Source organism: Prionailurus viverrinus, chromosome B4 (genome assembly GCF_022837055.1).
Source record: "Prionailurus viverrinus isolate Anna chromosome B4, UM_Priviv_1.0, whole genome shotgun sequence".
Classification (NCBI taxonomy): Eukaryota; Metazoa; Chordata; class Mammalia; order Carnivora; family Felidae; genus Prionailurus; species Prionailurus viverrinus.
This window is the reverse complement of record NC_062567.1, coordinates 51,380,748-51,403,434: the sequence shown is the minus strand read 5'-3', so window position 1 is coordinate 51,403,434 and position 22,687 is coordinate 51,380,748. Positions and strand designations below refer to the sequence as shown.

Here is a 22,687-nt window from a genome sequence, read left to right as displayed (position 1 = left end):
TTAGTCCTCATCATAAGCAGCGCTGAGTACCTTCTGCCTCCCACCACAGGAGAAAACCTGCTTTTCTTCTGTGAGCAATGTAGAATACATGTGTCCAGTGGGCTGATTGGTTCTGGAAAAAAAAAAAAAACAAAAAAAAAAAAACTTAAACCCAAGAACTGGGAAGGGGCTGAGCTGGGCATGCTCAGTGCTGTCTCTTCAACCCACTAATCAAAGTCACAATGAAAGATGGTGGGTGGAGAGAAGCCAGGAATAGCAGTCTGCACAATGGTGCTCAAACTTGAACTGATGTCAGCTCACCTGGAGGGCTTGTGAAACACACATTGCTGGGCTCCTCCTCTAGCATTTGGAATTCAGTAGGCCTGGGTGGGGTCTTCTCCAGGGACCTCACACTGAAGACCAAGACTCCAGCTTGTCCATGTGTAAAGATGAAGCCATTGAAATATGGTGCCCTTTGAACATTTACTTCATTTCATGAAAAATTTAGATTAAAATACCATCATTAATGCTTTCACAGTGGGGAAAGCATAGTGAACCATTTCACAATGTATATGCTTATCCAATCACCACAACGTACACTTTAAATATCTTACAACTTTATATGTCAGTTATACCTCAATAAGGCTGAAATAAAAAAAGAAAATACCACAGTTATCTGTGTGTCTTTATTTTCTTTATTTTTTTTTTCCTGACCATAGATAAGGAGTATATCTTGTTCACTTCCCCAAAGCATCACCCAGGACCAGGCACATAATGAGAAATGAATTGTTAAATTGAATTAACTCTCACATTTTTCTTTGGTATAGAATACTGTCCTTCCTTTCAGGCTAGCATTGTGCCTCTCCTTTAAAACAATCTTCTGGGAGACTTCATTGACAAACAGCCTTTCTCTCAATCCAGAACAATATATCTAGACCTGTACCTAGGTCTGTACCTAGATACATCTAGAAGTGTACCCAGGCACTTCTAGTTTTGCTTTGTGTGTCTCAGTCTGAGTTCTGGTTACTGTCCTGTCTGATTCATCAGAGTGGAGTCTTGTTCAGGGCAAGGAGTAGTTTCTCCCCTTCCTGTAGACCCAACAGTAAGAACAGTGTTGTTCATTCAAAGAGCAACGTGGAAAATACAAGGCTATCTCAGGAGAAAGGCTGATTGGGCCTTCCCTAGTCCTGCTCTATATTCCCATGGGATGTGGAGAGGGTCCAGAAGTAGCAAATTCATAGAAGGCCCAACCAAATTTACCTGACTCCAGGGACTCCCAGAAGAGGAGACCAACTTCAACATGGGCACAACAGGCATCTTTCTTGACAGAGGTTTATGGTTGGCATAGGAGGGCCAGTGTTCTCTATTTGTGTATGTGTCCTGCCCTGGAAGGGAGGGATATGAAGCTACTTTCTTACTTGTGGAATTTCTCATATTCTCACAGGGAGTAGGTGCCTCCAGGGAAGGCTGTAGAGGCAGGATTATTATATATTTACCAACTCCTTTAGATGCTTTTTTAAGAGACTTGTGCAAAAACCTTGTGAGAGAATCTAAGATTCTTTGGGGAGAGAAAATTCACACCCCCAAATGGGGTGGAAAATGAACTTAAATTAGTAACTGGATAGAGATGGAGACATCATTACTTTGGAAGGGAAGGTATGAGTAGAAGCTGAGAAAGAGGTATTTGTTGAGAGACACTATCTGGAGGAGGATGCCTATAGAGCAATTTGGAAAATAAAATATGGATAAGTGAGTTGGAAAGGAAATGGGACAATAATTCTAAGGTACATGGACCTTCAGGACTTATGAAAGAATGACACACTTGTGAGGGATGTATTTATTCACATTTGGAGGGAATTTATGAGCCTGATTTGTATTTTGTTTTGTGCCATGGAGTGAGATTCCCAAATCAGGATGGGATGAGTTATGACTGTCTTTGCCATATAGAGGACATACAGAACAGTGTGAATAGATGGACTTCTCCTGGGAGACAGTTATAGCACCGGTTACAGTCATCTAGTTCCTTGCTCTTCAATGTATGGTAATGGACCAGCTGTGTGGGTGTCACCTGGGAGCTTGTTAGAAATGCAGAATCTTAGGCCCCAACCATATCTACAGAATCAGAATATACATTTTTAACAAGATCCAAAGTGATTTGTATGCCCTTTTGGGTGTGAGTAGTGCTGGCCTTAGATGATGGATGATAGGTGTCTGACCTCAGATGAGTACTCTGGAAGTTCTGAAAACTTTGGAATTGAGAACATAAGAGGAGGGGTCTAGGTTGGGGAAATTGAATTTGGGGAAGAGGGAGACATGTGGGCCCTGGCTGCCCTCCTATCCCCAGGTCTCTCAAACCAGTCACTGTGCCAGGTTTGACACTCTGCCCACTTTGGGAAAATGCCTGCCATGCTTATGCTGGAGTCTTCCTGGTCCTCAGGAGCTCCCCTGGGGCAAGTGTTGGGTAGGTCAGGACAGCTGTCAATTCTGTTTCCCCTACTTCATATGATGGCCTGAAAGGGACGGGGGAGGTCATATCAGTCATGCCCCAACTCAGGGTTGTACTGTCCCTTAGTCAAATGCATGATAACGCGATGACACTGAGAAGGCTACGGAGGTTGGGGAATTGAAATAGGAGTTCTTAACTACCTGTCCTGGAAATTAGGATAATTTCATTTTTCAAAATTTTAAAGAGAAACCCAATGGCTGAAAAAGGGTTTAAACTCCTGTAGGGACGAAACTAATTCTTTTTAAGAGATATTTTGATGATTTTTAATGGGTTAATAACAAACTATGTGAGACCTATAATTACAGAGACCTGGAGCAATAAGCAATGGAACAATGTTACCCGGTGGGCATTTCAGAATTTTCTTAAGTTTTGCAGGGTTTGTGTACCTCACTCCCAATCAGAACGAGTGATAAAGAGAGGCCAACATAGAAGGAAAACAGATTGAGACTGAACATAAGGAAGAATTTTCTGAGATTACAGGGTGACAGGGGAGATGGGAGGGAGCAGGCTCTCTAGCCGTGTGTATGGCTGTGTCACTTGGGTTTTGAATGCCTCAGATGGGCTCCTGCCCAGAAACAGGGAAATGCACCAAATGAAGTTTCAAAAAAATTTTTTTTATCCGAAGAATTCTCCAATCAACTCCTGAAATGAAAGGCCAGGGTGAATGTGTGATGTATGTAAGGCAGTGAGGCATGGGGTTGATGAGTGACGGAAGGAAAAATTATTAGAGCATTGAAATCTGCTGAAAATTTTAAAACGTCTTGGATTTAGGAAAATAAATTGCATGTTAGGGCTCAAATAAGAGTTTTAGGTTTCCGTGTTCTTTATCTCTCCATGTGTTTATCTTGTCTCATTGATGAGATTTAAAAACCCCTAAGGGAAAAGAAAAACTCTTTTATGTATTACCTCTTCATATCTCCATGCCCACAAAATGATGAAGATAATAGCTCCATGTGCTGAGTACTATGCCCTATACTTTTTTCCAACACTTTTTGTGATCACCTATTTAATACAAAAGTTGTATGAGGTGACTATTGTTATGCTATATGTTCTGTTATAGCACAATCTTTTAATGAAGTATAAAACATGTTCACCAATAGACCCAAGTGTCTTCAGTTTCTCTGCAACAAGAAGCCAAAGCAAATAAACCTCCAGCAGGGTGGTGGGTACTCTGCAAGGACTGGAGGAGAATCCCACTGGGAGAAGGCAAAGACAGACAGCACTTCAGAAGCAGTCAGAGTCTGGGAGGAATATAGGAAATAAAGCCTGTGGCAGGGATAGCAAGGGAGTTTGTGGGTGTATGTGGGTCCTTGGAGTGTCCCAGGAAGGTGATGGTAGGACCTCTAGAGCCACTTCCCACTCAGCTGAGTCCTCATTCTGGAGGGGAGCTGAGAAGACCACCTGAGCAGCAAAGGAAGGGTTGTGATTCCTGCTCCCCTTACCCAGGCACCTGCTGGGTGTGCCCATCTGGGTGGGGGCGGGCTGGGCTGCTTCCCAACTGTGAGCGCAGAATCTAATGGGGTTTCATCTGAGGAATTGTTTATATTCCAGGGGACACACTCTCTCTTCCACATCTGCTTAGCACAGCAAGTGCTGTCCTATAACTCTCCTGCACTGTCTGTTCATAAAGAATGTCTTGAAATTGGAGTAATACACAGAAATTAATGATGACTTTCCTTGGGATGGCTCTCTGGGGGATTATTAGCCCTTCAGTCCATGTGATGTGCAGGCCCAGTGCAGACATTTAGGCCATGGTCAGCCCCATTAATGGTTATTAAGGAAACTGCAACCTGCAAAAGGGTGCCAGATGAAATGGACCAGGAGAGGCAGGGGCCAGTGTTGGGGTGGTGAGTTGAATGGAGCTTGCCAAGTTGAAGATCATGCCTCCTAAGGTGTGCACCACTGAGGGTCTGAGGCTGAAAGAGACTGGGTTTCTGTTTCAGGGACAGAAGGACTGGAAGGGTGTTGGGGAGATGATCAGCACAGAGTTTGGGAGGATGGAATGGGGTCACTTTCTGTGGGTGGACACTTTGTTGATGAAAGCTTTACCTGCCTTTTAATATTCAAAGAATTATTAGGTAAATTTTATTAATTCCACCTTACATGTGATGAAACTGAGGCTCAGAGAGATTGTATCAAGTGCTCAAGGTAATACAGCATATTAAGAGGCAAAGCAGGATGTGAACTCAGGTCCTTGAATCCTGAGCTTTTGTTGTTTCCACTCTACCATGGCCAGAAGTTGTCTTTAATGTGTCTGCCTCAGCTTCAGGCCAGGGGATGGGGGCAGGAGGTGAGGTGGGGAATGGAAGGTAGAGGCCCAAAAGTGTTTGTTGTGTGCACGAATGTATTATCTCTGCAGGTTCTGCTTCCATGGTTGGGCCCAGGTCCTAGAGATTCTGCAGCAGGAAGAAGAATATAGCAAAGGAATTCCAGTGTGGACCAGAAAACTGGAAATGGGTTTCCTGTGGGTTTCCCTCCTTTTCCTGAACATTCTAGGCCTCTGTAATTTAAAGGACTGGGCTTTGGATCCTAAGAAGGAATACAGTGGCATGTATGCACAGGTGTGTTGTTTGAGTCTTCCAGTATGTATATGTTTATGTGTGAAGCCTGTCTATAAATGTATGAGTTTGTGAGAAAAGTGTCTTTGTGTTGCATACATGTGAGTATGTTTGTGACATATGAGGGTGTATATGTGTATAGTTGAGGTTATGTGTCTGTGTGTATGTATGAGTATGAACATCTGTGTGTGTGCATGTGCAGGTGTGTGTGTGTGTGTGTGTGTGTGTGTGTGTGTGTGGTCCCAGGGGAGCCTGAACTCAGAGGTGAAGATACCTTTGACTTGTGCAAACTTCCAGCATGTTTCAGGCTGTGTTATGGGGTAGGGTGAGGTGGGAGGGAAGAACAGAAAGGCTCTTAGTGCTTGGGGTGTGGAGATTGGGTAGCCCGAACAGTGGGTGTCTCTGCCCTGCCAGGCACAGGGGTATGGCATCAGGGTCCTGGATCGGAGGCTGGGTGGAGACTGGGTCCTGAGGCCTTCACTCAGGGCTTACATTGGAAGAGCTCAGAGGTCCTGCTCTGACGAGGGAGGGCCATGAAGATTTTGGGCCAGGGTGGGAGGGTGGCCAGACAGTGGATGGTTCAGGCCTACTCTCTTTACCTGTCCCTACCCCCAGTTCTAGGGAAAGACTAACCAGGGTGGTATTCCTACCTCTAGGCTCCACCCATTCTGCCTGAGGCCTTAGAGTCCCCAGAAGTCTTTGTGTACCACCTTCTGAGGCTGGGATGACCACAGTCACAGTGAAAACTTCTGTCTTTGTCAGTACTAGCCAGACAGGCCCAAACCAAGCCCTTGTCTCTTGGAGTCTTCTGGGAAGGCCCATATATGCATTCTTATTGAATTTCACACAAGCTGAGCTTTCAGACCCCTTGTGCTGGGAAGTTCTTGATGGGTTTAACTCAAATCCTCTTGTTGAAATTAGTGCCTCATAAGCCCAGGCCACATTTGTGAAATTGAACTCTGGCACCTGCATCCACAAGCCTGGAAGTAGTTTCTTCTGGATAAGGAAGTGGGTCCAGAGTGTAGGGACACTGAAAGGATATGGGGCTACAGCTGGTGGATCACAGATGGGTCAGTCCTTTCCTGGGCAGGAGGGCCATGATCAACAGGGCAGATTCAGAGAAGGGAGTTCTGAAACCACCAGTTTTCCCTCTGTTTCCCCTGTCACTTCAAACTATGCCAGGAGAAATGGAAACAGAGGCTGTGGTAGGAGGGACCAGATTCAAACAGGGGAAAGTACTTCGCTGTTTGAAGCTTTGAGGAGCTCTGGAAACACAAGAAAAGAGCAAATTATGAATGAAGGAAAGCTCCTCTTGCACCTCAGAAAGTAAAAAGAGAGGGGCAGGGGCTATGGGACTCTGAGGGGCAGAGGGGTGTGTGTGCTGAGGGTGAGTGTGTGCACAGCACAGTGTTGCGGGCATTTCAGGGCCCAAAGACAATAAGAGATGCCAGTGGAAAGGGCTGCAAGAGGGTTTTCCTGAAATGGAAATTCATGGGTTCTTGGTGGAGCCAAAGACTCCCCCAGCCTATCTCTGCACCCAGGGCCCAGGGCTGGCTCTGCAGGGAAAGCCATTCTCTGCTGCCCTCTTGTGGCCCATGAGCCCTTGCAGGTCACTGCTGAGAAGGTTCCCATCAAGTCCCTAGAGCTGCTCCCCTGCCCAGCAACCCCCCCCCCCAGTAGAAATTCCTTATATAACAAAAGGGTATCTTTGATCATCCAACTACATCTTTCCTCCCACTTCCACTGGTTTCATGAGGCACTCAGAACCTCCTTAAGGCTGGGATAGTCTTCCTGAGATTTCACTCTCTGTGCCATTGCCTGAAGTATTCACTTCTGCTTTTGTTGAAGGGCAGTGGACACATGGGCTGAAATCAAGATATTAAACAGAGAGAACAATTTCTCCTCCTCCTTTGGTTCAATGTAAAGCCTCAGTTTCCCAGAGTCTTTGGGAGTTTTCAAAGAAAGATGGCAGGGATAGTGACCTTCCTGGAGAAAATGGGTCTGGAGCAGACCAGTTTTCTGTGAGTTTTCACCTGAACTCACTCCATCAGACTCAGCAGGGAGATGGATTGGCAGGATCCAGGAGTCAAGATACAGGGATGCTGGAGGGAGATGGAATATTTGACAGATGCTAACAGGACTCCCTATCTGCTAGTTCTGGAATCCCCTCCCACCCACTAGGCTGCCCTTGATCCTCCCCTTCTAGTGGTCAGTGCTCATTAGTGACTGCCTGTCTTTGGGGAGGCACCCAGGGGGCTAAGTTGCCCCCTGGAAAGGGAGAGAGGAGGAGGGAGAGACACTGAGTAAATGATGGAGGAGGGGGGTTGGAATGACTGGGAATTGAGCTGGGGCCCCATGATCACTAGGGTGCTTAGAAGGCTTGACAGGGAAATTGTCCTGGGGATAGATACTGAGGTTCAAGGGGTGAGATAGTTGGGGGTACTGTGAGAAGAAATATTTAAAGGGACTGAGTTTCACTGGTTTGAGTGCTTATTTTGGGAGACCTAGATAATAAGAACCAATGACCTTATTGAGAGCTTCATATGTACAAGAATGGTTACAGGTCATGAGGGGATAAAAGAGAGACACACATATTTTCTGTTCCCCTTCCTGTAGTAAAAGACATGCCACATACCCTCCCTGGACCCGATGCCCCATGTGCATGTGTGAGGTTTGTAAGGAGCAACTGGGCAGTTCTGGTCAGGGATGCAGAGGCAAAGCTCCCAGGCTTACTGTTCTGCACACCCCACACTCTTCAAAGCACTTTCAGCGGACCTCAAGCCTCTCCTTGTCTCTCTCTTTTATTTAGGTACAATGAACTTATTCCATACAAACATCTTCTTCACTGGAGCACTTACAACTGCTGCTGCAGGTGCCTGGTCACCTGGCATCCTCTGTGGGGTCACCTTCACAGCCTGCAGCACAGCTCTAAGCATCCTCACCAGAGACACATGTTTGTCCTTTAGGGTGGATCTAATTTTTGAGAATTGCAAAGTTTTCTCAGAGGCTGGAGAATAAGGTGAGGACCCTGCTGGGAAGCAGTATTTCCAGTTAAAAACCAGGTTAATGTGGGAAGACACAGTGGATGATGTGCCTTCCTCCAAAATGTCTCTGAAAGGTCATTCAAAGGAGATACTTGCAGCATGTGACACAGGGAGACATTCCTGGTGGCTGCTGGAGCCAGATTAATGTTCCTGTCTGTGATATCAGGTAGTAGGGCTCCCTTCCCAGCCTGGTGAGGCTGGAGGGTGAGGCCTGCATTTGCCTGAAATACTTGCTCAAATGGTCCTGCCCTTGGGGAGCTTATGTTCCCCTCCCTGGCAACTAATATGCAAAGTTACCTTTGAGTGGTGACACACACCCAGTACAGACCAATAAGTGCAAAGGACAAGGGCACATTCAGAATCAGAGTCAGTTAGTTCATCAGGGAAGGCTGCCTGGAGGAGGGGACTCATGGGTGGGTGTAGAAGGAGAAACCCAACAGGACATGGGGCAGAGGAGGAAAAGAAGAAGAGAACCTCTCTCTGTTACTTGTGAAGCAGGATGAACAAACCATAAGGCAGGAAGGACGCAGCTTTGCTGTCCTGGATAAACAGTTGGATTGGGGAACCAGAGTGAAGGGGAATGGAGACAGGCAGATTTTGACAGCCAGGCTGGATGTTCTGAATTTGCTAGGAGAGGTATTGTGGCCCACTGGAGGGTACCCAGAGATGTATTTTGCATGTCTTCTGTGTGTGTGTGTGTGTGTGTGTGTGTGTTAGAGGGCAAGATGTATATGCAGGTAGTTTTGTGCCAAGTGGCTTTGTGACCTAGGCTCTTGTCTTTCCATCTGTGTGGATGCATGAAATAGAGGGCAGCTTATGTGCAAAGGTGTGTGTTGTGTATGTGTGTCTCTGTGTCTGTCCGTCTGTCTGCAGGAGTAGTGGCACCTGGCAGGAGCCCTGGCTGTCCAAGTATCATTATCTCTTCTCTTCCTTCATCTGTCCTTCACTAAGGTCATGACAAGGAGGCAAACAGTAAAATAGCAAGCTGCTATTTTCAGCTGTGGTCACTGGTCTTTGCCCCAGCTCCCTTCCACAGGGGCTCTTCTGGCCTTGCCAGAATTCCAGTGTGGTTGTTTCCTCCTCTCCCTTCTTGTTGTGAATCTGCAGGCATTGCCTTCTGGGTCTCATCTCTTCCAGGACTCCCCTGGGTGTGTGGGTGGGGAGTGGTGAAGCGGAGGTCTTGGGCTGAGTTGGAATCTCAGTTACTCCCCATGTAGTCTCTTCACCTGGACCCACTCACCTGTAAAAGGTGAGAAATAATTGCAGGGGCATAATTATTTCTAGGGGCAAAAAATAATTCATGGGACTGTGGTGAGAATTAGTGCTGTGGTAAAGATGCAACTCACTCAGCACATAGTATGTGTTCAATAAATATTAGTTCTTACTTTTTGCCCTTCATCAAACTGTTCCCCTGTCTCCTTAGCCTGGTGTAAAAAGGATTTTTAAAAGAGAGAAGAACCAAAGTAATTGACTGCATAAACCAAAACTGACTATCAGGAATTTCATATGGTTCAGCCTAACGAGTGCTCTAAACTCTGAACACAGGAAATGCCCGTGAGTGTGGACAAGAAGGGAGGGTGGGGACTGGACTGAACCAGAACACAGGAAACCATGTGATTTCTGCACTGGACCCCAGGGAGGATGGAAGCTGCCCAAAGTCCATCCTACATTCATCCTGTGGTGGCAGAGCTGACTGCCCTCTATCCCTGCAGTCATGGGCCTGTGTCCGCTGGGACTACAGAGGGTGTGGAAGTCAGATCCCCATGTACTCTCATCTCCAGACAGGATCTGGACTCCTGGAGCCTCATATCCACATATTCCACTTCCCTCCCTGCATGTCAGGTGTGCTCCCACGCGAACACACACACACACACACACACACGCACATGCACACACACAAATGCACAGGTGTCCTGGGATTTCTAAAGGAAAGCACTGTCCCACTAGAGATTGATTCCCTCCAGCTGCCTGCTTCCCTGATACTAAACCTCACAGGGCAGTGTAGGCTTAGATGATGTCCCTGCTTGGGTTTCTTACTCAGTTCCCTCCTTTCTCCTAGGGAGCAGAATCAGTGAGTCACACACTCTACCCTCTATATGTGTGCTGGGCACTGAGGGGAGACCCAAGGGAGGAGCAGGTGCCCTGCCCTGGGGGAGCTCCTGGCAGCTGGAGATGAGGCCGAGAACCAAACAGAAAGGCAAACAGCTCTGGGAGCTCCCTCAGCAAATGTTTGTGAGCTGAGTGGTCAAGGACTACTAAACAAAGCCCTATGACTTAGGTGATGGATGACTATCAATGACCAAAAGAGGCAAGGTGAAGGAAGATACAGAACTGCAGAAGGTTTACTAGGAGACAGGGAGAATATTACTCATTTAGTTAGCAAGGAGCAGGAAAATGGAGAGGAGAGGGTCAGATAAATCAGAGCTCTCAGTAAGTGCAAGATCTTTTGGTAGAGAATGTGAACCTTGGAGACAGATGAGGAGGAAATATGCAGGTGTGCATGTGTGTGTTGGGGGGGGCTGGTGAGTGTGTTAGGGAATGTGTGTTAGGGAGGCAGAGGGATGGAGGAGACAGGGTCTGCTCTCTGTGGGGTAGCAATGTAAAATATACCATGGTTAAAACTCCACCGTGACCCCAGGCTGGGTGGACAAGATGCTGAGAAGCTAGGCTGATGTCGCTGGCCCTGATGTGTCCTCATGTTCTGTGAGGCTGGCTGAGCCTGGACTGTATAGGCTAGTGAGCCATGGCTGGGGGGAGGCAACTTCCAGGGCCTAGAAAAGTGGGGAAGTGGCCACTGGGGGTCAGGAGACAGAAAGAAGGAAAGGGAGACATAATGGGGTGTGGAGGGGTAATGGTAAGACTGAGGCTTTGAGACCTTTATCCTGGTTATCCCCTCATCCACCCCTTCCATGGACTGAATTCTGTATTTTAAAGCTAAAGGAACTTCAGTAAATGATCTGGTTTAGCCTTTCATATTCAGAGGGTAAGGTATGACTTCCCCACTTCCCAGATGAGGCCTCAATTTGGCCAAGCTCTCCTGGGAAGAATATGCTGAGAAGGGCCCCAGGAGGCAGGTCTTTTGCCCTCTGGGGGTCACTTCTCCCTCACACAACAGGCCCCAAGCCTGGCTGCTTCCCAGAGCAGAACCTGCAGGACGGGGCACTACAGTGCAGTCATTTGATTCTTTGCTCAGCCCCTTACCAGCTCTGTGACTTGAGGCAAGGTCCTTAACCTCTCTGCCTTAGTTGTGTCATGTGTAAAATAGCCACACTAAAACCTGCTCCTGTAGCCTGGTATTGAAGATAACATGAGATTTATGCCAAAGAACTGTGTATAGTTGTAAAGACGTACATATCTAAATGCATTAGGCATTTTAAACCATCCTCATGCTCATCTTCCATATCTTCTCGCTGATTCTCTCCATTCCTGCTGAGCAGATCAGTCTCCTGTCTTCCAAGTCCTTCACACACCCACCCTCTAAATCTGGAATTTCCTTCCCTCTGATCTTGCCTTGTACTCTCCATCTCTGTTTCCATCCTCCTTTCCAGAGTTCCCTCAGTCCTCAACAGATCTGGCTACACTCTATTAACTTATATGCTTTTCTCTCCCCAGGGTTTCTTGTCTTGTATGTCTCTCTTCTCACATCCGAGAGAACAGGACCCTGTCTTCTCCTCCCTTGGGCAGCTTTCCCTCCACCTGGGCTGGGCTCACAGGGCGAGTCCAAAGAACGGACACTGAGAGGGGCTGAGAGGTTGAGATCCAATGGGAGAGGGAGGCCTCAGGGGATAGGACAGCAAACTAGGCTTCTGCATGTGAGCTTTTACATACAGGCTGTGTAATCCTTCTTCAGAAGATTTGCTATGACTGAGGGAGGGGAACAATCATCTCCCTCCTTGAGCTAAGGGTTAGACACTAATTAACTCCCTACTATTTAGAGAGACAATATTTGATTCCCTGATGTGGGACACATCATCTGGAGGTCCATCCCACAGACAGTATAGGAAGGTCTTTCCTTTTCTATTTAGGTGCTCTGTGTGTGTGTGTGTGTGTGTGTGTGTGTGTGTGTGTCTGTTTTTAGCATTTACCAACCCTACCTCTAAGGATATTCTTTCTAAAGTGTATCCTAAATTTCTTTTGCTGAAATGAATCCCATCTTTCTAGAGAAGACAAATGCTAATGTCCAGGATCTGGTTCAGTGTGTTTCATAAAAGATGTATGTTCATCGGGGAGGGAGAGGGTAAAGGGTAGAACTTGGAGAAAAAATATAATTGCCCAACTCCTGGCTTTAAATGCATGGAGTCCTGGACATTATAAAATTTATTAAACTTCTATATGCTCATGGGGTGGGATGGAGCTGGTGGTTTTTGCTCCCTGGTCTTCTCTGCAGGACTTTTCTAGAAGGTTCCCTGTCTCCCCTCCCTCCTGCTGCTAAAGAGACTCCTAGGGCTCTAGCTATAACCAGGCTTCTGGCCTCTGAGACCCTCAAAGGTGGCTGGCAGGGAAGGGTGGGAGAGAGAGTAATTCCCCTTTAGGTTGCTTGAGTTAATGTTCTTAGGGTCTCCTATGGCCCTGAGACGAGCTGGGGAGCTAGTCTTTGTAGAGCCCCAGGAAAGCCTTGGGGAAATGGTAGAGTCCAGCTTGCCATTAAACTCTTAGGTCTTTACAAATTTGGCTGGTCGCTTTATCACTGTTTCCTTGAAACCTAGATTCAGGCATGTACACTGGATTCAAGGTCTCTAATCTCTGCCTCAGTTTCTCCTTTTGTGAGTTTTATATGTATATTTTGGGAGGCCCTTTAGTAAAAAGCTGCTTGAAGGCATTGATGGTGACACCTCAGAAGGTGGCTATATTGTTGACCCCAAATTAATGGACAGTCACTAGTATGTTATTTTGCTTATACGTTGGATGGTGCTTATTTAGCTCTCAATGCAGACATAGTCCCGATTCTTACCCTCTCCTCCCTCTTCCCCATGTGATTCCAAACCAATCTGTCCCCAGCACTTTCTCCAGAGCTTGTCAGCCCCTCTTGCCTGCTTGCCTCTGCTTCGCTTTCTTCTTGGCCTCCACTCCCTCATTCACGCTCTGTGCCAGGCTGCATTAACCATGAAACATTTAGCGATGGCGCTTCAGGAATCTTTTGACTGTGGCATTTGGGGGGAGATGGTAGGGGAAGTAGTCTTCATATCCATATAGCGGTCTCTGGGATCACTGTTTGACACTGGGAAGGAGTCTGGGGCAGTGATGGCAGCAACTTCACCTTGTCAGCTTTCTGGGCACATCCACCACCTAGCAGCACCTGAGAGGGGACCAGCTCAGCATGGAGCCAGGTGAGATGGAAGAGGATCATAAAGCCAATGTATGTCCCCCTCCCTGACCTGGCTCTCTCCTCCTGTTCCATACCAGCCTCCTTCTCTCTCTTTGTCTTCTTCCCTCCCCACCGCCAACCCATAGCCCTCTCTTCTTCCTTCCTACTTTGCCTCCTTCACCTTCATCTCTTTCAGGCAGATCTGTCTGTCTGTCTATCTGTCTGTGTCTCTGACTCCAAACAGTTTTTGATCTGAGATATTCCAGGACTGAGTCTGCCATCAACTCTTCCTTCTGACTGTCTCCCTCCCTGCTTCCCTCCCCCAGACTCAGATCCATGTTCCCTCTCTTATCCTCCCTTCCATCTCTCTTCCTTGCTTCTCTTATCTCTGTGTCTTTCAGACTCTTCCCCTGTGTCTGTCTCACACCTTTGCCTCCTCTCCTCTCCCCTCTTCCCATACCTTCAGGTTCAGATACTTCATGTAAAATCACCTTGGTGGGCTCCAACTGCCAGGCCCCCATTCTGTTCCTTTCTCCAGGAGAGACTTATGCCCCCAACTCTGAACCCTCTGCATTCATCCCACCCCCACCCACCCCACCCCTACCCCCAGCCTTGGGACAGTTCTGTCCCTTTCTTTGTTATTTTAGTTTAAAATTTATTGTAATGGGTCAAAGCAAAAGAAGGCAGTGAAGGATGGGAACATGCAAGGGATACAGGAAGGCAATGACATTGTGGGGCCACAGCTTCTGTCCCAGGGGAGGGAGATGAGAACAGTCCAGAGCTGCAATTGGGCTGGGAGAGGGATGGGGACAAGGTGGCTGCATCCCCCCACTTCTAGGAAGAACCTGTAGTCCCTGGGTCCCCCCAGTTTAGCCTGTACACTGAAATTCCATGTCCTTTCCTGCCTCTCACCCTACTTGCTCCTTCTTTTTCTCCTCTTGACTTGTTTTACTGTAACAGATTTCAAGTAGGAAAATGTCCAGGGCCTGACCCCAAACAATCCTACCATATGAAGGCTTGTTTCACCTTCTCCAGTCTCACGTATTCTGGTCTCTGGGACAGAATCTTTGATTCCCCTCCTTCCACTCCTCCCACCCCCCAAAAAAAGAAAAGCACCAACTTCCCAGGGAAAGGCAGTAGACAGTAGTGGGGGTGGAAGGAGGAGAGGAAGGACAATCAAGGAGAGACTCACACATCACTGGAGGCAGGGCAGGGGAGAGTACAAGGAGGAAAAGGGGTGAGGGTAGTAGCCACTCCTTTCCTCTGCCACCCCTGCCCACAATCCTGTGGGCTTCAACACAACTGAGGAGACAGGTGGGTGGGGTCAGGTCTGATAGGGAGGAGAGAGGAGAAGGAGAAACAAATCATTAAAACTTAGCGAGACCAAGTTAAGATGGTGGAATAGCATGAAGACCCTGAGCTTGTCTCATCCCTGAAACTCAGCTAGATCAGCACTGAACCATTTTTTGCACACTCAGGAAATTGATCTTAGGATTAATACAAAAATCTGCATAACTTGAGCCACAAAACTTGGCAGGTATGAAGTGTGGAGAGGTGAACTGGGGGAGAGAGAAGCCTGGGGGAGTAGGGAGCTGTTTTTGTGGAGGACAGAGAAAGGAAAGAGTGCAGTGCATCAGGAGAGTGCAGAAAAGCCTTGCCAAGCATGTCATTTCACAGGTGTGCTTCTCCCAGATGTGCTTTCTCAAAGCAGTCCTAGTCACTGTCCACCAATGGCCTCTCCGCTGCCCCTCACCCACGTCTCCCCTTCCCTGCCAACTCTGCTCAATTGGCAACTCTCAGGTGCCTCAGGGCACCACAGTGGGCATCTCCATAGCACCTGAGGGGACCCCGCCAGCCTTGGCTCTCACTGTGGATGCCTTCCTGCCTCTGGAGGTTGTAGCCATCTGGAACTCCTTTGCGGAAAGGGTGCACATGTAGGGCCCCTTTCTCTTTGTCTTCTTCTCCCAGACAGATGCAATCCAGGCTTGGGCGACCATTGAGGTTGGGTCTACAAGGCCAAGGGTGCAGAGATAGCAGCATGGGGTTGTGCGTATGGACACAAGTGGGGGCTTCAGAGCTGTTGTGTCCACTGTGGAGGCAGTGGTCAGGCTAGGGCACCACAGCAAAGGCAAGAGTGATGGTGGAAGACTCCTTGGCAGCATCGAGAAATGGCAACAAGTCCACCTGGAAGGGCTTGGCCACCAAAGGTGGTGCATGGATACAGATCCAGGCTGAGGACCCCTGGTAGCCTGTGGGAGGGAGGGAAAGAGGGTGCCTGGACCAGTTTTTTCATTACCTGCTGATTGTATGGAGGCCCTGGCATTCTCCACACCACCACCCACCCCTGCCACCTACTCTCTACCCAGCAGGTAGTGAATAGCACAGGGAGAATGGAAAAGATTGCCTTGGGACTAGATGCAAGGAAAGGGAGAGTCTTCCCCTGCACCTTCCCTTCTTTCCCTCAAGCAGATGCACACCTGGGAAAATTTTCAGCTTGAAGCAGGGGAAGACATCCTAGGACTGTTGGAATAGATGCAAATCAAACACATAGATGCCCCACCCCTACTCTTCTGTCATGACAGCCATCCTTCCAGTTCCTGCCTATCTCCTTTGCCTCTAGGAATTCTGGCTCCATAGTCTTGGCTGGGCCTCTCATCCACTACCCAGCATAGTACCTGGAACAAAGGAGGTGCTCAGTTAGTGCCCTTGTCCCATACCTACTGGAGATGTGTTAGGGCAGCGTCAATGTAATTTGTAGGTTTTCCTCAGTTGGAGGTTCTTCCTTACAAATGGAACAATTCTTTCTGTTCCAATTTCAATGTGCTGTCTTAGTATAGGTAGTAAATACTCTGTCCCTTTAGGGACCTGCCACTGCCCTTCTCTCCCCTCCCTGAAACTACACCCAAGTCTTTAAGGAACCTACTTTAGGGTTTAGAGGACTCTCAGCACTATCAAGTAGCAGCAGTGGTGCCCTGTTTCCCTGAGGTACAAGGCTTCTTGGGTCTATCACTTGTGCATTCATCCCTCTGTCTCTAAGTACCTTCTTTGTCTCTGAGAGTCTTGCCTCTGTTTGAAGATTAATGTTCTGGGAATAAGGAGGAACCTTTCTTTGGTCATTGTTCAGGGTCTTAGAACCCTATGTTTTGAATGTCTAGAGCATGAAGCTCTGTACCCTGGGACTATATCTTTGTCCTTACTTCCTCTAACACAATGCTCAATGCATACTCAGTTAGAATGTGCTATAAACACTGAATGACTGTATCAGTAAATCCTTTGTGGTGAAGCTCAAGCCAGTTCCCTTTTAGTTTTATTTCTGGAATGATGGGAAACTAGGGTGAGTGGATGGATATGGATGGCATGGATGGGAGTGTTTGAGGAACCTATGGATAGGAGTGTTTGACGAACATAATAGGAGATCCTGTGAGAGGTGGCTGGTGGAGGAGGGGTGCTTCTATCCTGTTTAAAGGACTGCTGAGTGGACTCTAACTGGATCTTGGACTGGCTTCCCAATTACCACAGGCTTGGCTCCAACTGGCTCTCCACAATCTCCTCCTGCAAACCACCACTTCCTCCATATACAGGACTCTGTGAAGGTTGTTTATTTCTAAATTCACATCTGGCTGTCACAGTCTGCAACAAAGTCCCGTTAAGCCCTCAGTCCACCTCCTCACCTGTGCAGGGCCCCACTAGTCTTCCATTGCCCACCTCCAGATTTCCTCCCAGATTCCAGTTAAGGAATCTCCTTTACCCTTTCCCACCCTTCCCAGGCCTTGGCCTCTCCAAATCCTTAACTTCCCAAGGGCCCAGCCTCCTTAGAGCCCTGCCTCCACTGAGGCCCCACCTCCCCAGTGCCTGACATCTCCAGGGCCACGACTCCCCGACTCCCCGTGGGCACAGCTGCACTTAACTCCCAAGCCTGACTCTACTTGGCCAAGTTCTTACCTTTCCCTGGGTTTGGCTTGCACTTTCTCATCAGGTCTTTCTCCTCTGAGGTAGGAAAGTCCATTGGTAAGTGACTTCCATTGGTAAGTGACTTTTTTGTGTTTATACAGTTGGCAAAAAAACTGAGACGGAGCCAGAGAGGAAGAAAGCTGACCTTGGAGTACTGCTGGCTGTCTATGCCCTGTGGGTTTGAGCAGAAAGTATTTCATGGCTGGACTGTGGACTGAGGGGGCAGACCAGAAGCCTTTCAAATTTGGGAAGGGCAAACAGGTTTGTTGGGGTCAGAGTGATTTGGAAGCCTACATTCTGTTCTCTTCCAGACCAAAAATGTTCTCAGCTCTGTTGAGGAAAATATGAGGGAAGGTTATTCTTTGGTGTTACCTCTCCAGAGTCCTTCCCACTTCTTTGCCCTGCCCTTCTTCTTGGCCTTTCCTTTATGACCTGGTGCAGGGCTTGCTTTATCAGTTTTGTCTTTCCCACTGAGCCAAGCACATAGTATCCTTAGACATGTTCTTTAAATGAATGAAGATTCTTCCACCTGGCTCTGCTGCCTCCTTCATGTTTTGCCACACTTTCTCACAGGAGATTCTGAAAGTCTCTGTATCATATCTTTTTAGGGAAGGCATTGGAGTGGACTTTGTAGAATAGCAGGTCCAGTTTGATAAAGTGGTCTATCATCAAGAGGGAGTACTTCTTCCTCCATGCTTAAGGAGCTAAATATCTATTTTTTTTAATTGCTGAGCATATCTCACTGCCTCTATTATCTAAGTCAGAAAGGTGGTAGGGATTGATTATAGGTCAGGGCAGGCTGTAGGAGACTAGATTATCAAGTTCCACTGGGGTGTGGCTGCCTAGTGATCTTTAAAACTGTATGAAGGCTCATCTGAGTTCCCAAGCATATTGTTATGAACCAGTGCTAAATAAACATTGAAAACTGAAGGCTCTGTTTTTTTTTTCTTTTGGAATCTATGAATTTTATATTCATGATAGACATATTAATTAATAAGGATTGGAAGAGAAGTTGAAAATAGGTCTGACTTACTTGGTCTCCAAGAGGCAGTTTGTTCTTATCACAAAACCTATTTGCAACTCCTCAAGGCCCTTGGAGTCTTAAACTGTTCTCCACCCTCCCCCACTCCCCAATGTCATGTATACTGTGGGCAGTACTCCAACAACAGAATCCCAGACAACACTTATCTATGCATAAAGCCTGTTTTATGGATTAAATGTGGCAAATATTGATTCCTAGGTTGTCTTTCTTTTACCTTCTAGAATTTATTGGGCAACTTTTCTCCATTATCAATGGGTATGTGGTAAGTGCTTCCAGAAGGCAGATTCATTTTAACCTTAGTTTAAGCAAAATCATGTGTAGAGGCAAATATCCTTCACCAAGTATATTGCAAATTGATGACTATTATTTTTGGATTATAGTTTTTGGTTTATCCTCTTCCTTTTTTTTTTCTTTTTTCATCACAGAAATCACAAAGCAGATTGGAGTTTAGAAAAAACTAGGGAAGAGGGATAAAGATTATCCCTTAAGGCTGGTGGCTGTCACTCTGTTGTACATTCATTATGTTTCCTGACCTGGGGTGAGGCAGATGGATCTTGGCAGAGAAGTCATACTGATCTATATTTGGATAAGAACTCAGGACTCTGAGATATGATACAACTTACATATGACCCAGATGACCTGGTGTCTTCCCTTCAACAAAACAAAACAACTTTCCAATGGAGCTGGTGGTAGTGTGGAGCAGATACCTAGGGTTATAAGAAGAACCAAGCACATTCTGGTGAGAGAGGACAGAGAGAAAGACAGCTGAGTCCTTATATGAAAGGAGAGGACACATTTAAAGATACGAAGAAAGATACCAGAGAGATAGTCGGCCTTTCCAAAGCCACCTTGTGTGCAGTATATTACTGAGGGTGAATATTGGGAGGAGGTACATGGAAGAAGGAGCCATAGGCTCTGACCACTCAAAACTGCTAGTCTGAAAGTGGAGCCAGAGTGTAGTGATGGATTGGACACTGCATGGATTTCTAGATTCTCTTCTTACAAGGAAAGCAAGGATTGGGGGGCAAAATATAGCTATTTAACAAAGCTTCTTGATAAAAATGAGTGTGTATCAGGGCTCATTGTAAACAATGGCCATCCTATGTTACAATTGTAGTTTGGAAAATAAGGTGGACAGGAATATGGATTTCCTTCTAATACTTTCTCCTGAGGACTTTATTAGGTGTCAACAGGATTCAGGGTTGAGGAAAAGGAAGTAGAAAATCACAAGAAGTAGAGAAGAAATTGATTTTCACTGTTGACATCAATATATCATATCATTTTCTAATCCCTTATTGCACACCCTTCCTGGCTTTCCCCTGGTCTTCTTAGGATTCTTGTTTGGAAAATCTCATTCTGATTCTTCCTGGTATCTCATCTAGTTTCTGAAAACCTCTAGAAGCAGAGGATCAGTATTTTCTAATTTGTCAAGATGATCATCTTGTTTTGGTGGGCTAGAGAAATGTTAAGAATTTCCAAAACTGTGGGGCACCTGGGTGTCTTAGTCAGTTAAGCATCCAACTCTTGGTTTCGACTCAGGTCCTGATCTCATGGTTTTGTGAGTTTGAGCCCTGCATTGGGCACTGCGCTAGCAGTGTGGAGCCTGCTCATTATTTTCTCTCTCCCGATGTCTGTCTCTGCCCCTCACCTGCTCGTTCTGTCTCTGTCTCTCTCAAAGAAAATAGATAAATAAAAAAAAAGAATTTCCAAAACTGGATTCTGCCTGAAACTAGCCTATATGAGTGAAAACATGAGTGATTAATGTTGCATTTAATGCAGTTATCCCACAGGAACTAAGAAAGGGTGTCTTGTTCACAACTACCCCAGAAAGATACCAGAGAATGTAGAGTCTATACAACCTGTAGAGAAGGTCTGGCTATCTGATTGTGTACCCAAATAATTATTCAATGATACTAGTGTTGTGTCTGCGTGTACCAGGGACCCCATGGGTATTGTGGGAATGAAGCAAAGATTATTTTGTCTATATCTAAATAGATTTTAGTCTACATTTGGGTGGAGAAATTTGGTCTACATACAATTGGTGTGGAGTGTCTTAGTCTGCATCAGGATGGGTTTTCACTGACTTGAAATTCATACTTTTCCTGACTGGGATGTCATGTGAGAAGTGTAGTGCTGGGAGTGTTATGGTAGGTAGGTGAGTTAGAAGAGGTGGCTGAGTTTCCTCTTTATCTAATGAGCAGACCATTCGAAAGCTTCCATGCCTTTGAGCTCAAATCTTGGTTGCACCTATTAATATTTTACTTGGACTTCAGTTCTAGTGTCAGATCTCTGACATCGCCAAACTGGGCCATAGAGCCTGGGGTACTTCCTTGGCCATGGCCAAGTAACTCTTTGTATCTCAGATATCAGCTGGGAAAGGAAAGTCAAGCTGAAAGCATCATGAGGCAAAAACTCTGTTCCTGGGCTCCACCTTACCGTCTACAACTCCTACCATATTCCTTAACTGAGTGTTGTCTAAGGGCAAAATTCTAGGCCAGTGAGTTACGCCACTGGACATTAGTGAGAGGACAGCAGGGGGCAAGGAGAGCATACTGGATAGATAAGATACCTATCTGTAGGTTGCCAAGAGAAGCTTCTGGAAGGAAGCTCATGTTGAACAGGGTTTGGAAAGAGTGTGTTCTGGACACAGAGGGACAGCCTGTGTGAAGGGCTGATGTTAATGCTAGCATGATGTGCATGCATGAAGAAAGAATTGTCCTGTTGAAGCAAGAGCCACAGAAAAGTTTAATTGGAGTAAGTGATAGAAGAACAGTGAAAAGAAAGATGTAGAAGTACGATCTTAGAAGTTTGGACTTAATAGAGAATAGAAAACTATACATCTGGAGAGAGAGAGAGAGAGAGAGAGAGAGAGTATGTGTCGTGTGTGTATGCGTGTGTGTGTGTGTGTATGTCTTTTTAAGACATGAGGAAAGTGTCATTTTCCATAAAGAGGGTAGAGAGCACTCATACTTCAGTAATCTGGTGCAATGCAGTGGTCAGTAAGAAGGTGATTTGGGGCTTTATTCTGCTTCAAGGGCAATACTTTATGATGGCTGCTGGGTGAATGTGAGTGAGAGCTGAGAGAATCTCGTTATTCAAGTTACCAATATGGACAAGGAGGGTGGACCAGGGAGTATGGCAGGAGGCTGGCCCTGGATGTACACTATTTGCAAACCATAAAAACCTACTAGATCGAGGTCTAGTGTGAACAAGGTGCTAAGTGCACCTTGTGACTTCATGTCAACTGAATTGAATTGAGGGCTAAGTTTGTGATCCCCAAATATCTGAAACCAATGAGTTCAGCTGGAATTTCTCACTTCCATTTTTTTATGGAATTTCCCTGAATAAAAAAGTCAGGATCCTTAGATGCTTTGTCAATCCTCTTGTTTCTAGACATATTTGGGGTTTTCTTCCTTCTTAAACTAAAATAGAAAGGCAATCCTTTATCTTCTGTGTTGATCTTCCTATACTAACAGCATGTTCAGAATGTCTACTACTCTTTATTTCAAGTCCATATTCATTTATAAGTTTAAAAAAATAATGAGGAGATCCAAAAATAGACAGAGGTGTGTAGTAATGCCTGATATGCAGTGGTCTTTGTTCTTATTTCCATGGATGATTAATAAATACTAACAATATTCTAGGTGCCATGAGCTCTGAGCTGCTCACAGACATGGGTAACAATGGGGAACACTCATGCCCATATATAATGTATATATAATATATATTATATTATAATATATATAATATTATATAATATATATTATAATATATATAATATTATATAATATATATTATAATATATAATATTATATAATATATATTATAATATATATTATATATAATTATATATATACATATATATGTGTGTGTGTATATATATATATATATATATATATATATATATATATATAATACTAGGGCAGTCTCTAGTTTTCAACCACAATCAAGCCGGAATGATCACTCTGACATAGCTGAAGTCCTTTTATCAGCATCTCTCTGCCATTTTAGCTCTGGAAAGGATTAATCACATTTTGGATTGACTAGTGAGCTGACATTTTTATGGTACTGGTTATTCTGGGTTTTACCATTCTCTGGTGAACATTCTCAATCTGCTCATGATTGGCAGCCAAGTCTGGGGAGCAAATGGCCAAGTGAACAGGAAGCTTAAAAAGATGTTTTGTTAAACCATCCTGCTTAAACTGGCACCATCTGCCTTCCTACCCTCATCTGTTCCAGTCGGGGCTGTCATTTGTGGCAGATGTTCTGTGGCGGTGTGTACCAGCAGCATTTGGAAACCTA

At 45.9% G+C, this 22,687-nt stretch overlaps 1 protein-coding gene across 6 annotated transcripts in view; it reads left to right on the top strand.

Annotated features, from left to right (window-relative positions):
• The window catches only part of LOC125169840 (cationic amino acid transporter 3-like), a 56,976-nt gene that overhangs the window by 25,301 nt on the left and 8,988 nt on the right, over positions 1-22,687 (top strand). For 2 of the 6 annotated variants that reach the window (XM_047865620.1, XM_047865621.1), the window contains one exon: positions 17,445-17,604. The exons of 2 other annotated variants lie outside the window; for them this stretch is intronic. The gene's annotated coding sequence lies outside the window, so the exon portion shown is untranslated. Of the gene's footprint in view, positions 1-4,931; positions 5,047-17,132; positions 17,401-17,444; positions 17,605-22,687 lie in introns of those variants that run through there. 2 more of the 6 variants (XM_047865622.1, XM_047865625.1) reach the window with 2 other exon arrangements.